This window comes from Littorina saxatilis, linkage group LG9, assembly GCF_037325665.1.
Source record: "Littorina saxatilis isolate snail1 linkage group LG9, US_GU_Lsax_2.0, whole genome shotgun sequence".
NCBI lineage: Eukaryota > Metazoa > Mollusca > Gastropoda > Littorinimorpha > Littorinidae > Littorina > Littorina saxatilis.
Window position 1 is genome coordinate 34,144,938 of NC_090253.1, and position 17,699 is coordinate 34,162,636.

Sequence of the window (17,699 nt, forward strand, 5' to 3'; positions counted from 1 at the left end):
TGCAGCAGTTGACCCAGGTTGGCAGGAGGAGGGTGATGTTGCTGTACCCGACGACAAAGCTCGTCCCACATGTGCTCTATGGGGTTCAGGTCCGGGCTGTTGGCTGGCCACAGCATCCTGTTGACCCTGGCCTGCTGGATGAAGGTGTTTACAGCTGCAGAGCGATGGGGAGGTGCGTTGTCATCCTGAAGAATCGCACGAGGTCCGATCGCTTGGAGGGCTGGAACGACCAGGGGTTGCAGGATCTCATTCTGGTAGCGGACACCGGTCAAGTTGCCCACTACATGGTACAGAGGTGTCCTTAGACGTGTGCTGATCCCTCTCCAGACCATCACAGAGCCTCCGCCAAAACGCTGTCGTTCCAGAACAGCACCTTCTGCGAAGCGCTCTCCGCGACGCCTCCACACTCGGATGCGACCATCAGCAGGTTCCAAGCAAAAGCGGGACTCATCTGTAAACAACACCTGAGCCCACTGCTGACGTTGCCACCTCACATGTTGAGTGCACCAGGCTCGGCGAGCTGCTCGGTGATTAGCAGTCAGGGTTGTTCCTCAGACTGGACGCCTTGCATGCAAGCCAAAGTTGTGTTACCGGTTTCGGATCGTCTGACCACTAACAACAGTGTTGGTGGTAGCTTGTAGGCGTTGCCTAATGTTGTTTGCCGTAGCCAATCTTTGTTGCATGGCCTGCCTCTGAATGAAGCGATCCTCTCTTTGTGGGGTGACTCTGGGCCGACCAGAACGTTGTCGCTCCTGCACTCTTCCAGTTGCGTGGAATCTCTGTTTTAGTCTGATGATGACAGAGGGAGCCACTGCAAGCCTCTGGGCCACTTGCCTGGCAGCAACACCGTCTGCCCTTCCTCTATCCAAATCGCTCAGTTTTCTTCGTGGGGGCATGTTGCAACTGTGCATAATTGTGTCAGCGTGTCAACCTTTAAACACAAGCTGGTGAGCGATGTTCATAGCCAGGACCCTGTTGTAGCACGTGCATCACAACCTTTTGCCCTGGCATGCGTTCCGCAAATTTCATGGGGCTATAAAAAACACCCTTTTTCTTCCAAAATGCAGAAGCTTTTGAGAAGTCCCACAAAGGGAAATAACTTTGCCTGCCAAAGAAAATTCTAGGTCAAGACTCATTGTTCATTTGTTAATTCAAACACATTAATCTTTTAATTATTATGTCGATGTTTATGTTTTTGGCAATTTTTTATATATACACAAAGAAAAAAGCCAAGCACCCCCCTTCAATTTCGCAATGACTGATTTTTAAAGTTCTGGTATGGAACAGTAAGTTCAGGAGCTCGGTTTGACAAATGTTATCGACAAGAGCAACTCTTTGGAAATAACATCACACAAGAAAACTCCAGTTTTGATTGGTTTTAATCGTGATTTGGTACCTTGCCAAAAAGTGACGTTTTAACCCTAAAACAGTACCCCTGATAAGTATGGAGCTGCAAGCTGAAAAAGACAGGTTTAGGTAAATGTGTCATGAAAAAAATGTAATTGAGAGTGCTCAGATGGCATACGCGATTCAAAAGTTCAATATCGAGTGAAACCCCCGCGTGCCCGGATGACGGCGTCAACCCTGCGTCTCATCCCTCCAGTCAAACGTCGGATCTGTTCACGGGTCACTTGCAACCACTCACGATGCAAAGCTGCCTCCAATTCACGTAATGTCTGCACAGGAGGCTGCAGAGCTTGTATACGACGCCCCAGGATGTCCCAAACATGCTCCAGCGGATTAAGATCTGGACTCATTGCCGGCCATGGGAGTGTTGTTACAGCGTTGTTCTGGAGGTAGTCCACTACTGCCCTGGATCGATGAGGCCTGGCGTTATCATCCATGTACACGGGTCTTGTGGCAAGTGGGTGGTTGTCAAAATGAGTAACGACAACAGGTTCCAGGACATGTCGCATATACTGATCACCCGTGAGGTTGCCACGTACGGTGACAAGGTCTAGCTTGCAGTCATGGGAAATGCAACCCCAAACCATGACTGACCCGCCACCGAATGGAACAGTTTGTCTAATGTTCCTGGGTGTATAGGCCGTGTTCCTGTGCCTCCATACCCTCAGTCGGCCGTCAGTGACATGGAGAAGGAATCTGCTTTCGTCCGACCAGTGGATCCTCCTCCACGTTCTCAGGTTCCATCTTTGCCGTGCCAGACACCATGCCAAGCGTCTTCTCTTGTGGTCATCTGTCAGTCGGGGACGCTTAATGACTCTTCGGGCTGCCATTCCTGCAGCTTTCAAGCGGTTTCGTACGGTCCTGGTTGACAGATGTCGATTTGGAAGCCATGCTCGTTTCAGGACGGTACTCGTTGAAAATGGCTCACGCCGAATTATTCGGAGAAGTGCTCGGTCTTCACGTTCTGACGTCACACGGGGTTGCCCTGACTGTGGACGGTCCTTCACAGCACCAGTCTGACGATGTTTGCGTACCAAACGGCTGAAGACGGTGTAGTGGTAGCCAAGTTGACGACCAATCGCTTTGAAGGATGCTCCTGTAGCATGCATTCCTATAATCTGCCATCGGATCGCCTCTGATAATCGTCTTCTCGCCATGTTCACAGAGAATGTTTGCAAATTGTCGTCGCCCAGTGTTAAATACAGAAATTTGCAGCGTGAGCATACTGCCTTTTTTAACATTCATGGGTTGCATGCTGCACGTGCTTCTCACAGGCAGTTGTGACACAATCTTGACGCGTGAACTTCCCAACCTTATTATGGAAACCCATGTATGTCATTACGAAGAAAAAAATGGTAAAACAAATTTGACTCAATTATTATCACAAATTCATTCGGGGGGTGCTTGGCTTTTTTCTTTGTGTATATAATTAGATCCGTTTTTTCAACCGATCCTTAGCTTTTTTTGAAGAGTGTACATTCACCCAGAAACAAACAAAAAAACACACACTAACACATCCACATGTACACGTACACAAAAACACATACACACACAACCACACACACACAGACACACACACAAAACCACACACACACACAACCCCATATACACACACATCCACACACACACCACCCTTAACACACTTAAGCACGCACACACACACACACACACACAGAAGCACGCACACACACACACACACACACACAGAGAAAAATAAACACACACACACACGCACACACACACATACACACACACAAACATACACCCAGACACATATACAGACACACACACCCAGACCCCCACACACACACGCACAACCACATATACACACACAAACACACACACACGCGCGCGCACACACACATTTATTCACAAACACAAACACACAGGTGCTATACACATTTACACACACACACATACACACACGCATACACACAAACACACACTCGCAGTCATGCACGCCCGCACACGCACTCATGAACACACGTTCTGTGTGTGTGTGTTTGATTTGGTATGTGTTTTCGTATATAATTATATGTATGTATGCATAGAGAATACTACATGGCTTGCTGTGTCGTACCAGATTTACACGAGGTTTTTTTTTAAATATTGAACTGCGAGCGAAAGCGAGCTGTTCACTATTTGAAAAAGCAACGAGTGTAAATCTGGTACGACACAGCAAGCCATGTAGTATTCTGTTTATCCTACATACTGTACTTAAGTGTATTTTTACTGAAAATGTCCTGCAGTCGAGGCAGCTAAATTGAAGACGCTTGTTTTGGAACTTCGATCTCTTCTAAAGCCTCATGCAATCTATTACGTCAAAGCAAAGAAACGTCACTCTGAAAGTGTGGCGTGACGTGTTAGTTCATCGAGGGTAATTAGCGAGCGCAATTTGTTTTTCTATAATGACGTTTGTCTCGGTGACTTTGGCATCATAAGCAGTGGAAACACTGGTCCTTGCCAGACTTGCTTGACATGACCTCATTTACATGATATACTCACGTGTGATTTGAACGATTATTATCTCACGGGTGTCTCTCTCACGTATGTAGGATAAATGTATGTCACACGCTTTCCTTCTTTGCCACTACTAAAGCAAACATGTGCAAGATTGTATGTTACACGCTTTGGAGCATGTGCAAGAACGGATTCAAACTCGAAATCGTCCCTCCAAAAGCCCCAAAATGCACACACGACTTTTATTTCTCCTGCTCTCGTTTCCTCTCTTTACAAATTCTTCAACGCTGAGAATACTGAAAACGGCATCCCAGACGACAGAACTGTTTCCATACGCGAATTTAGCTGCCCTTGGAAAGTGGCTCGCTCACGAGGCTTGTTAGTCTGAATCTAGAAGGACAGAGTTATGAACATAGACTGTGACAAAGATCCCGGAAAGAACAAACATTTCGCGGATGCAGACACAGAAAGACGTCATGAAGATTGCGATGCTTCAAAAGATACAGACTGTGACGATGACTGTGACGTCATTCACATATACCGAGACGTCATTCATAGTTGTTCGGTCACTTTCGTCAAAAAGTAGATCTCTCCACAATGGCTGCTCCTGTGTTTAGGTTTATCAAGCCTGAGTACGCAAAACGTGTTTGTTCTCTCCTCTGTTGAAGCTGTGAGACATAAATGCTATTCCGACTTGGTCGTGTGACAGAGTTTTCTTCCACACTCGATTAGCTGATGTCTAACTCAACCTGACGGCTTCGTTAGACAATCAACGTAATCTCGTGTGGAAGAAAACGTCTGTCACACGACCAAGTATTGTCATCATTTTCACGAGTTTTTATTCACAAACACCTGGTAAATAAATCTCATGTTCCCCATGCAATAACTCGAGGTGGTGAATGGGTTTGAGCTTTCATGTGAAACGTGGATTGTCAAAGTAAAAGCCAATCAGGCTGATTGTTTGATGTGTGGAACCATCGTGGCTTTGGATTTGTGTTTCCGAGGACAACGATTGTAAGCATTCACTCTCAAAGACCCAATCAATGTTGATAATTACCGCGGCGACTCATGGTCAATTTGCAACTTATCTCTGTAATCGCAAAATCCACAACGAAAAGTCATAAACACTTAAAAGAAAAGAAATATGCTCAACACTTACTGAATTCACAGGTATGATCGCAGCTCTGCACATTTTCAGACTGGAAGAAAAGCGTCAACTAGCTACGTTTGACGTCACATACAAGTTTGACGTGTTATCTCGTGCTACTGTGACGATGCTTTAATTTGTGGCCCGGAGTTGGATTCTAAAAATTCGTCTCCTTGTGGGTTATTGTGCATTTTGTTGCACAACCAAAATGATGACAAAAACGATGTTTGGTAGCTTGTCGTCAAACCAGCACTTTGTTGTTGGTCCTCGGGGAGCATATCGCCTTTTGTCAGTCTAATATTTATCAACCGCGGCCTTCGGCCTTGGTCGATAAAGATGAAACAAAAGACGATATGGTCCCCTTGGACCAACAAAAAAGCTGGTCTGTCAACAAGCCACCAAACATCTTATATTGTCATCATTTTCACGAGTTTTCATTCACAAGCACCTGGGAAATAAATCTCATGTTCCCCAGGCAATAAATCCCCGGTTACCATAGTTGCAGGAAGCACTTAGCAGGTTATACATGGATAATCAAAAGCAAACCCAATAGAAACGCTCGGGGATTCTTCGGCTCTTTTCATTGGTGTTTCCCCAGACCTAAACAGACACTGCTTTGCAAAGTTCCAAAAACAAACTGGCAAACTGGCAAAAGTAAACAAAAAAGAAGTCGCGTAAGGCGAAATTACTACATTTAGTCAAGCTGTGGAACTCACAGAATGAAATTGAACGTAGTCCGCCGCTAGTGCAAAAGGCAGTGAAAGTGACGAGCCTGTTTGGCGCGGTAGCGGTTGCGCTGTGCTTCATAGCACGCTTTACTGTACCTCTCTTCGTTTTAACTTTCTGAGCGTGTTTTTAATCCAAACATATCATATCTATATGTTTTTTGAATCAGGAACCGACAAGGAATAAGATGAAAGTGTTTTTAAATTGATTTCGAAAATTTTATTTTGATCATAATTTTAATTTTTTTTAATTTTCAGAGCTTGTTTTTTATGCAAATATAACATATTTATATGTTTTTGGAATCAGAAAATGATGAAGAATAAGATGAACGTAAATTAGGATCGTTTTATAAAAAAAATTTTTTTTTTACAATTTTCAGATTTTTAATGACCAAAGTCATTAATTAATTTTTAAGCCACCAAGCTGAAATGCAATACCGAAGTCCGGCCTTCGTCGAAGATTGCTTGGCCAAAATTTCAATCAATTTGATTGAAAAATGAGGGTGTGACAGTGCCGCCTCAACTTTTACAAAAAGCCGGATATGACGTCATCAAAGACATTTATCGAAAAAAGGAAAACAACGTCCGGGGATATCATACCCAGGAACTCTCATGTCAAATTTCATAAAGATCGGTCCAGTAGTTTACTCTGAATCGCTCTACACACACACACACACACACGCACACACACACACACACACACATGTATACACCATGATCCTCGTCTCGATTCCCCCTCTATGTTAAAACATTTAGTCAAAACTTGACTAAATGTAACAAAACTACTTCATGAAAGGTCATACATTCATCAAAAACAAATGAAACCTAGCGATATGTTTTGTCTTCTTACAGAGTCATGGAGTGCGTGTATCTGTGTTTCGATACACAGACGTTCGGAGAAACACGACAAGTTCAAGTAAAACGACCCCTGACACACACATTTTGACCTGTGCACAAGACGTTGTATCGATAAACGAAGCACAAATACGAAACAATAATAAAAGCAAAGAAAATAGCAACAAGATATGCAAACATCTAACAAAGCCGAGCAAGCAGAATGACAGGTCTTATGAAAAACAAAGAGGCACTGAGTCGGAAACAAGATCGCGATTCTGTCCTTCGCTGCACGACGCAAATCTTCTGTGACCTTTGACCAAACGTAGCTTCCACTGTGACATTCGATCACTCAGCTTAATATTTACAACAGAAAGCCGAGGGGGTGGAATACCGAGATGAACCTACAGAACTGTGCATCCTCAAACCTGACATATTCATCCCATGCCCAACATTTAATGAACTCAAAAACACAGAAAGTTGCTTTCACACGCCAGCTTTGATTGCCAGTGGTTATCAAACCGGGACTCGTGTGGTTATCAGCACGGAACCCGTGTTTCAAAGCATGGCTCCCTGGGTTGATTGTGCACTTATTTTCTCACTACCAAAATGATGACAAAAACGATGTTTGGTGGTTTGTTGACAGACCAACTTTTTTGTCGGTCCTCGGGGGGCATATCGACTTTTGTTTCATATTTATTGACCGCGGCCTTCGGCCTTGGTCAATAAATATGAAACAAAAGACGATATGCTCCCCCTCGGACCGACAAAAAAGCTGGTCTGTCAACAACCCATCAAACATCTTATAATGTCTCGACATGTATTTCTCTCTCTCTCGACTGTTCACAGAGATAAGAACAGCCTCGCTTTCACCTAGATCCTGCCTAAAAACAATGTTCAGACCTCATGTTCAGACTCGGCGTAATAATACCGAAAGGACTACTTTTTAGCGGTCAAGTTCAGTTGTCCGCATACTCGAAAGTGAAAAAAAGATGAAACGTTTTGCTACAGTATCGGAGGATGAACTGTCGAAGAAGAAAAAGAATCTCGTGCCAACCACGCAGAAGACCATCCGAGTTGTCCAGAAGAAGTTCTGAAACACGTCACGTTCCAAATCAAAAGACAACATTTTACATCACTATTCTTGGGTTACGGTACCATTCGGCGGCTTTGCTACGAGTATGCCATAGTCTTGGTTGGCCGAGACCTTGAGGTGGAATGCGAGTGATTAGGTTTGTTGATTTTGCTCGGAGAAGTGGTCCGTGTTCAAGCAAGTTTCTTTCTTCTTTGAAAACAAAAACCCTAAGACCAGTGAATGTCGAGATATATATGTTAATTGGATCTGTGATCCAAACATGCCTTTTGGTCAATTTCGATGGCAGTTTATTCCACTCGCCCTACGGGCTTGTGGAATAAACTTCCATCTCGATAATGTATGTATGTATGTAAACTGAGCAAAACAATTATTGCACCCATTTTCGTACCCCAACTTAAAACATTCATTCACGTGTCATTTTATTCAAACTTCATATGCCATTGAAGGCCCTTCACTTGGCTACCTTGCACACTTTTCGGATTAAAGATTTATTTTGTAGATATCACGTGACCGCCGCCGAAGTCAGGGTACCCCCAAAATCGACCTGAAAAAACCCTAGTCCCGTATTATAAAATCTGTAAAAATTCAGGTTTTGCTGATAAGAAACAATTCTGCATATCGATGGAAATGCCATTCAATTTCCATTCAAAAACAGTTTTATTTGTGCACCTAACTTGATTAGTCTTGATACAATCTGTTTTCAAATGAGGTAGGGGTTAACAGTTTGAAAGGCCCAAAAGAGCACGTTTTGCGGTCATTTTTTAGGGGGTCCTCCACTGAAAGTTCAATATATCCAAAATGTCTCAATGAAAACGTTTCAAACTTCCAGAAAACATTACCAATAGGTGAATGAAGATCACCATAACTTTGTGTGAATAATATTGGCAATACAGGTAAAGTTACGTAATGTTTTCATAAGAACTTTAAAAATATTCATATTAATTCAGGGTGTTATGCCAAAAATTCGTGACTTTGCATGCAGGGCCAATAATGGTTATATCAGTATTTGCGGAAGTTTAAGGCTAATCTGAGCACTAGCAGAAATTTGCTGGAGGTATGAACGCGATAGACAAATTCGTCAACTCTGTCATTTGTGCTGTGTGTGCGAGTGGCAGAGATGTCCATTCATTGGCCTGTGCATGTTCCACACCGGTAACCACGCACCGTTACATTCACGACAGCGAGGAGTTTGTTCCCTTCGGAGAGCCAATCCTCTTTGGTTTCCACTGTTGTATTGCATAACAACGTGTGCTTGTTTGTTGTGCGCGCGTGCCTGCATGTGTAAGTGTGTTTGTGCTTTTGCGCATGTGTGCGAGTGTGTTCCTGTGTGTGCATGCGTGCGTATGTGCGTGCCAGTGGGTGCGTGTGCCGGTGAGCGTGCATGCGTGTAAGTTATCGTAATCCATGTTAAATTCTCCTGTTAGGGAGCTTGAGCTTGTTGTTGATCCTTAACATGTGTAACCGAGTGCCAAATGTACTTTACCATACCTGTCAAGTACTTTTGGCCTCTGACCATAGTAAATGGCATAAGAAACCATAGTTGGGGATCAAAAACCATAGTTAATGCGTGGATCATGATGTGGTTAAACGCACAAATTCAACTTCTCACGCATACACACTAAGCCAATCAGATTGTTTTTCGCAAACTAAAAGTAAAACACACAAGGAACTTAGTCGATAAATATCGACAGGGGGCCGACAAATGGTTTAAATGGGAAATGTGTGTATATGGGTGTGGGTTTGAAACAAACAAACCATGTGAACCCCCCCCCCCCCCCCCCCCCCCCCATCCCACCGCTCGCGGGCTGAACGACTGACGTCACATGTCGTTTCGGTCTTTTCCAGAAGAACACCGCGTGCTGACGGACGATTCGATTTGATCGCTTCACCACGCCTTTCCAACTATGTGCTCCCATACAGTTTTGGTAGATACATGCTTGTGCAAGTATGTTATTAGTATTACCAATATGAATCTTATTTTCCTTTCGATGGTCAGTTTTACTCACCTCTGTAACGGCAGTCACATCTGCGAATGCTGTCGAAGAATCTAACCGAAAGTAAACATTCTGGGAATCTACGCGCATCGGCCTTGACGCAAGTTCAATGCTGAGCCAATGAGCGCGCCGCGGCGAAGTTGGCCGCTGTAAGTCTCGCAGCGCTGGCTGGCTGAGCGAGTTGCGTGTCCATCCATATTTGGTCCAAGCCGCACCGTAGACCAGATTAGTAGGTGCTTGATTTTGGTATTTTGATTTTACATGACATTAAACCTTTCTTGGGGTTCATGGTCATGGCAACAGCCATAATAATATTATATCATGTATAATATTACATTTCAGCATATTTGAATTACATGTCATCATACCAAACTGTCATACATTTTTATTCCTACATCATTCTGATTGATCACAACCAAACCTACTATCAGTGGACACATCCAAATGTAAGCGCCTGTTCTTGACAACTTTTAATCGATCTAAAAATAGTAACTTGCTGGGCCCTTTGCCGCCAACAGACACTGTTTGGCCTGTAGGTAAAATGTACAATGTATTTTCTGATTTGTGCACAAAAGCTTTTTTTCTTTTTTCTTTTTTTTAACATAACAATGTTTAATGTCACTGTATGTTTAAAAGACCATGGTCATATTTGTAAAAAAAATGTTAAATTAGAAAATAAATAACATTTTGGTTCATGATTTTTCCTACACCTGTGCTAAAAATAAGAAATAAAAATGTCGGGTATATAAGTCACTCAAATACAGCTAGGTATGAATGGCTCGGTTTGAGTTTGTTGCAGTTGACCCTGCACAATGCGACTTATCATGTTTTTGTTGAACAATTTTGACGTCACCCCTCCCATAGGGTGACGTATTTCACAACTTCCTGTGTTACACAAACTCTGTGATGACCAATTTTGACGTCACCCCTCCCATAGGGTGACGGATTTCACAACTTTCTACAGATGAACAATTTTGACGTCACCCCTCCCAAAGGGTGACGGATGTCACAACTTCCTGTGTACACAAACTGATGACGTATTTCACAACAAAATGGCGCTGCCCATGGTCAACCTCGAAACTATCCGTATAGAATGGGGGCGTCCTCGCCCCCATAATAAATTCCTTTCTACACAAACTGCTCTTTATTTACCACTACGTGTAATACATTTACACTGCACTCTTGTTCGTTCATTTTTTTCTCACTTGTCACTTGTCACTTGTCACTGTTGTATTCATCTGTGCAAATCTTTGCTTTGTCAATCATGCTGTCAGTCACCTTAAAATCATGGCAGCATGCATCAGAGTTAATTTTGACCTGCAAGAAGGCAGTCAGTGTGTCAGCTCCCAGACTGTGATCCAGCACTTGAAGGTGTTGCAGGGTTTCACTGCCAAATGGAAATTTATTCAACATTTTCCTCACACAGGCCATGTAGAACTGGCGCACATCATGCCAGAAATTCTGTTGTGTGGCTGGTGCAAGCTCCTCAGAAATGAATGAACGGCAGTCGATCATGCCAGCAAAAAAAAAAAAAAAAAAAAAAAAAATGCTGAAAATGCGTATGGTTTGAGGTATACGACGTAGAACCCAAAAAATACCGAAAACCCGTAAGAATTACGCAGAATGCGTAGGACTTGACAGGTATGCTTTACCCTGACCACGGGGTCAAATAATACGGAGTGCCCCTTTCTCACCAAGCTCAAACACTCAAAGCAACTGACACAAGTTAAATTACCAGGTTCTTTATTATTTCCATAAGATGATGAGGGGAAAATGTGGGAAAGCGGGGGTTTACCTTCAAATACAAAACTTCCAATGTATTACTCTCTAGAACTAGAACAACCCAAAACAACACTCTAAATCCTTTACTCTAAAGCTATGCTTTAGATTCCCACTCTAAAACTATGCTTTAAAACAATACTTTAAATCCTTCCTCCAAACTACACTCCAAAACTCTACTCTAAATCCTCACTCAACTTAGTCAAAAAAATCAACAAAAAACACAATAAAACTCTAATCTAAAACAAACGAAATCTAACTGCAACCCTCTAACGAAACCCCGTCTACTGAAACTAACTGAACCCCTCTAACGAAAACTAACTGAATCTAACTACACCCCTCTACCGAAACCTCTCTAAAATCCCTCTACAAAAACCCAACTGAAATCTAACTAAACCCCTCTAAAGAAAACTAACTGAATCCCTCTAACAAAACCCCGTCTACTGAAACCCCGTCGCACATTCCGCCGTTCTGTAAATCACAGAATGCACGTCATAAGCATACCGTAACAACTCAACAATTTCAACTACCACAAACTAAATCCTTTAACAACAACAAAACACATCATTTCTTCCAAATAACATGCCTACAATACAGTTCTCTCAAACACTCAAACGGTTTTCTAAAACATTCAATAAACAAAAGTTTTCCCGAACATTCAACTCACAAAACAATCTACTTGAACATTCAAATAAATCCTCCCAAAGCATGTCACAACCTTCTTCTCACTGCTTACTCATTTACAGAAAGAAAAATGTGTTAACCTACCAGCAAAGAAATCTTCACATCCCGAAAGGATTTCAGCCCGTGACAGACATGTCACACAAAACACACGTCCTCTCCACTCAAGGATTCCAAGCAAAAGAAAACCCCAGAAAAGAAAGCGAGCGTAATCTCGCGTGATACTTAAACATAAACCCAACCCAGAGGGGTGTTAGGTTCAAAAAGACACCAATTTTACCTATGCAAATTTAAGAATCGGCTCTTCCGCCAGACCATTTCAATACAGACAAAACACAGTCTCGGAAACCTTAGTGGATCCCTGATAGTACAGGTTTGAGTCCTCGATAGCACAGAGGTACCACAAGTTCACGAGTTCAAACGGATGCGCAAAAGTACATGTGTACCGTAACTGTCATTCAGTCACAAGTTCACATCTGTATCATATGTTCAAATACCTATGAATTGTTGAATAAACACTGTTTAAACCAAACTTTTAAAGATGTGTGCTAACACATGTCGTAAAGTACATACGGATTTTCAAGTCATTTGAGACATTAGGTCTGCTGAATTTTGTCATGTCAGAAAGAGTTCTTATATTGACGGTAGGTCAATTAGGTCTGCTGAATTTTGTCATGTCAGAACCCAGTTTGGAAGAGTACACCTCTTCAATTACCTCCAGAGGTCTTTCACTTCCAGCTGCAGGCATGGCGACCCTTAAATTGACGGTAGATTTTTGCTGACTCATCGAAAAATATTAATGTATGTAAATCTTGAAGAACAATAACAGATGCGCCACATACTCAAATTTCATGGTGGTATGAGGATTTCAACGCGAAAGTAGTTTTTAAGAAGTTGACTCATTCAGAGCCCTGAGCGCAAATGTCGGCCTAACGCCTAGCAAAGCTCACTGCTGACACGCAAGGCCATGTGATTGTGAGGGCCAAATCGCTATTTTCCATATATGATGATCAGCACTGTTTGTGTCGCTTTTGTTATAATACTGATGGTCTCTGAATTAAAAAACGTTAATGTGTTTGTTTATTGTGTATGTCGTTGCGATAGAAACAGGAAAGTAAACAGCAGCCATATTGGATTTTAGGAACCGTACGTTTTTTCCATATCCAAATGCTCGATTTCTGTCCAATATTTTGCATAAATATAGATTGAGATCATATCTACAGATTTACCATTGCTTGTTTCTGTGAGTATTACAGTTATTTAAATAAAAAATTGTTTATCATAATGTTGAAATTTTGTGTAAAATTTAATATTAAAAAAATCGTAAAGCCAACATTTCTTTTCCGATTCATTATTCAAATGGTAAGTCTGTAGATAGTATGTAAAAGTACAAGTATGCAGAATTTCACAGAAATCTAACCAGTAGATTTGACATCATTTTGTTCCCAAATGTCAAAACATGCAAACTGAGGAAAAGGCAAAAACGCACACAATTTGTTTTGAAACCATTGATAGTTGTAATTAAACTCAAAATACATACATGTATCTCCAAATTCCACACTGAGGAATGTTTTCCACACCTTAGAGACACAGTTTAAAAGTTAGGGAAGACATAAAACATAAGTTTTTTTCAAACATGTGCAGTACACTAGGAAAATTGTTTGTCCCGAGTTACAAACAATGCATACACACACTCCCAATTACAGCATGCACACCAAAAAAAAGCTCGCTCACTCGTTCACATTCACACACACACACACACACACACAAGCTAGCTCCAAATTACGAAACGTACCCAAGTCATTAATTGCACATATGCGTACAATAACCACAATATATATATATATATGTATATATATGAGAATAATGTTAACCACAATAACAATGACAAATCGCGTGAAGCGATATAAAAACATTTAGTCAATCAGTATCACAATCAACACCACAAACCAGTCATCGCCAAGACTACGAGATACATTTAGATAGTCTCGGCTAACAATACCGAGACGGATCACGCTCGTCTAAACCTATTTTCTGTAATTCTGAGCACATTGTTAGAGTGAACATGACATATCTATATATTTTTGAATTCAGGAAAAAATGAGGAATGCAATGCAGTCAAAGTTTAATTTGTTACTAAAAATTAGATTTTAATGACAACTTTAACAAGCAAACTCATTAATTTATTTTTCAGATTTTGAGCTAAAATGCAATACCATAGTCCGGACTTCGTCGAAGATTGCTTTACCAAAATTGCAATCAATTTGGTTGAAAAATTAGGGTGTTACAGCGCTGCCTCAACTGCCTAAAAAAATCCGGAATGACGTCATCAAAGACATCTTTCCAAAAAATGGGAAAAAATATCTGGGGATATTACACTCAGGAACTCTCATGTTAAGTTTTATCAAGATTGGTCCAGTAGTTTCCTCGGAATCACATTATACACACACACACACATACACCATGACCCTCGTCTCAATTCCCTGTCTATGTTAGGCCAAAAAAAAAAATTGTCTGTTTAGGGTAACATGACCAAAAAAAGTAGGGTCGGTAGGTAGGTAAAGTTTTTTTTGTTTTTTGTTTTTTTGTAAATGCTATGTTGGCTGAACATTCACTTCTTATATTTGATGAATACATGTTTCAAAACTAATGTATAAATAAAACAGAGAGAAAGGGAGAGAAAGAAACGCCAAATGTCTATTTTTAGCATTTTTACCTCTTTTTTTTTCTTTTTTATTTTTGAAATCAAAAAAAAGTTTTTGGGTCGGCGCCAAATCGATAGGGTCGGTCGGGTTACCCTAAACAGACAATTTTTTTTTTTTGGCCTTAAAACATTTAGTCAAAACTTAGAACATGCCTGCAGCATATGCAGGGCTACCTTCCAGCTGAACAAGTTCTTCCAGTCTCTTTGACTTGGCTGCCCGCACTTTGTCTCTCCTTTTACTTTGCTTGTCTCTCACAGCCTTCAGACTGTTCCGCACCCTCTTGTGCATCCTGGCTGCTCCAAGTCTCTTCATGTGATGTCCAGTCTGGAATCCGAAGAACTGGGCAGAGTCGGCAGCAGCAGCAGGTCCAAAGTTGAACTCTCTAATAGCAGTCAAGACTGCAAACTCAACACGACTGCGGGAAGCAAAGTGGTCCTTAGCACATCTTGACCAAATGAGGCTGTGGAGACACTCGATCATTGGCATTTTGTGTCTTGCCAGAAACACATCTGCTGAGTAGGTGTTCTTCAGAAAGTCTCTCATAAATGGGCAACAGGTGTGCAGCTAACTTCTCCTCATTGAGGGGTGTGTGGATGAGGTGTTTTTGTGGACCTGGAACTTAGTGCTTCGCCAGCGCTTCCTGAAAGAAACACCACGATCGAGCTCTCTCCAGGGAGGACAAAGTTCATGTTGTGGATTTTCGTCAGTGGAAAAACAATGGTACAGTGATGCCATGATTGCTTTTTTCATGCTACACACATCCTTGTTGCTACGAATTGCCCGGTTGTAGTATATCTGTAGCTTGCGTATGGCATTGCCTGTCAGCTTGCGTATGGCATTGCCTGGCATTCCACGTCCACCAAGAGTCACCCCTCGCTTTCGGCAGTCTGTCACCATGTTGCGAAGAGCTGTACCGAGTCGTTTACTCACATGGTTCACACACTCTTCCTTGTCAATGTGAATATCCTCACCATAGGGCTTGATGTCGTTGAGCTCTGTAAAAGTCTTGGAGTCACCGTCCGACAGAAGTGTTGTGTAGCGAAGCTTGTTGGTGTTCACCGATCGACGCCATATGACACGGGCTGCTTCCACCTCCATCATCCCTGATGAGCCTGCAAACAAGAACAAAATAAGAAATGTAATTTGCAAACAGAGTATTTTTTAAGTGTGTGTGTGTGCGCGCATGTGTTATTCACAGTCATTGTCCAGCTAATACTTCAACCATAAGTAATGCGGAAAAAGAATTGAAATAAACATGGAATTACCAAATTACTGAATATTAAATTTCTAGCAGCAGGTATAGTTGCACTGAACATGTTAGATTGTAAATGTTAAGCATAATTTATCAATTGATACTATTTTAACATTTTTAAATACACTTCTATTGTGTCACATGTGTAAACTATTTGCCATCCCCTGACCACTACCCTAGCTCCCTCTGTTCTAAGCCCGTTGATTCTGAAGACTTGTGAATCTCTCTTCATGCTGTAGATCTATACATCTCTCTCTCTCTCTCTCTCTCTCTCTCTCTCTCTCTCTCGCTCTCTCTCTATCTGTGTGTGTTTTCTTATTATTTTCATCACACACATGCAGTGCACTCCCCCATGCCCTGAACTATTCTTAAAAATTGGATTTATACGCATGTGTTACAACATTCATTATAGTTCACCTCACACTTGTCCAAGTGGTCCACGAGCCAGGCCGCATACTCCTTTGGCTTTTCCCGAAACAGCTTCTGCCCCGTAGACTCGCACACCTGGCAGTAGGAACACATGACATGGGCATCAACACAGAGTCCAGTAAGTCCACAGCACACCCAACTCTAATGTGCGAAGAGTGTCCCGGAGTAAGCCAGGTGCCATCATAGCTCACAATAATGTTCAGGGTGTCATCGACACCAAGAGTAGTGCCACAGTATCTTGCATGAACTTCTCGAACATATGCAACAGTCTCACTGAACACATGCTTCCGGAATTTCTCCAGTTGTGTGAATAGTTGGCTGGCATGAGTATGAAAGGTCTTGTGGTGAAGTCCAGCTAAATCCATGTTTTCACAGAAATTTCTGAATGTGGTGGCTCCCAGTCCACAAGCAAGTGAGGAATACACTGCCTGTCTGTTCATGTCAAACACTTTTGTCTTGGATTTAAATTTTGTCGCCAGATACTGTTCATACACAGGCTCTTCGCACGAAGAACAGTTCACCTGGGCAAATACTGCCAAGCCACTTGTTGGTCTGGAGTCCGTGCAAAGAGACAAGCACTTGTTTTTACACTGTGGACAGCACAAACTTGCAACCATATACTGTCTACTTCGGCAAAGTCTACAACACCCCTCTGGGTTTTTACCAGGGTTTCAGCAGCAGGAGATGACTTAGTGTCAACTCCACCGGACACAAACCTCTCATACGATTCTTTCTTGAACTCACTTCTTGTCTTCGTGCCGAGAATGTTTTCTGTCGAAGGAATCGACGCGGAAGATGTAGCACTAGCAGTAGCAGACGACCCCAAAACCGGCACTAATTCTGTCACGTCAGTCAGCACAGAAGCTGATTGCGCTGATTTCTTCGCTTTCCATTGATTCTTCACTTGATCTGTCCTCTTTTTCTTAGATTTTGGGGCTCCTCTGGTTGTTGATGGCTTGGTGCGAACCATTTTTGCACAGGAGCGTGTACTTTCACTGCTTGTAAACAAGCGCCATTGTTGTACCACGTGACCCCGGTTGAACGAATCAAGTTCACATCGTACGTCATACGTATAAGGAAGTTCGCGTAGATTGAACTACATTGAAAATGTTCCGTTAGAGCCGAAGTAGTCCGGAAAATAACGAAACAACGGTCACATGCAAACAGGGGAGGCTATGTAGCATGCATAT

General features: G+C 42.2%; 1 protein-coding gene and 1 long non-coding RNA gene across 2 annotated transcripts in view; one reads left to right on the plus strand and one right to left on the minus strand.

The window, feature by feature from the left end:
- Positions 1–17,699, plus strand: part of LOC138975901 (uncharacterized) — a 213,095-nt gene that overhangs the window by 181,526 nt on the left and 13,870 nt on the right. The gene's annotated exons all lie outside the window — the stretch shown is intronic.
- Positions 11,390–17,520, minus strand: LOC138975899 (uncharacterized). The gene is made up of 2 exons (XR_011458800.1): positions 16,498–17,520; positions 11,390–15,940 (listed from the first exon to the last, which is right to left on the minus strand). It is a non-coding gene; the product is annotated as an uncharacterized lncRNA (long non-coding RNA).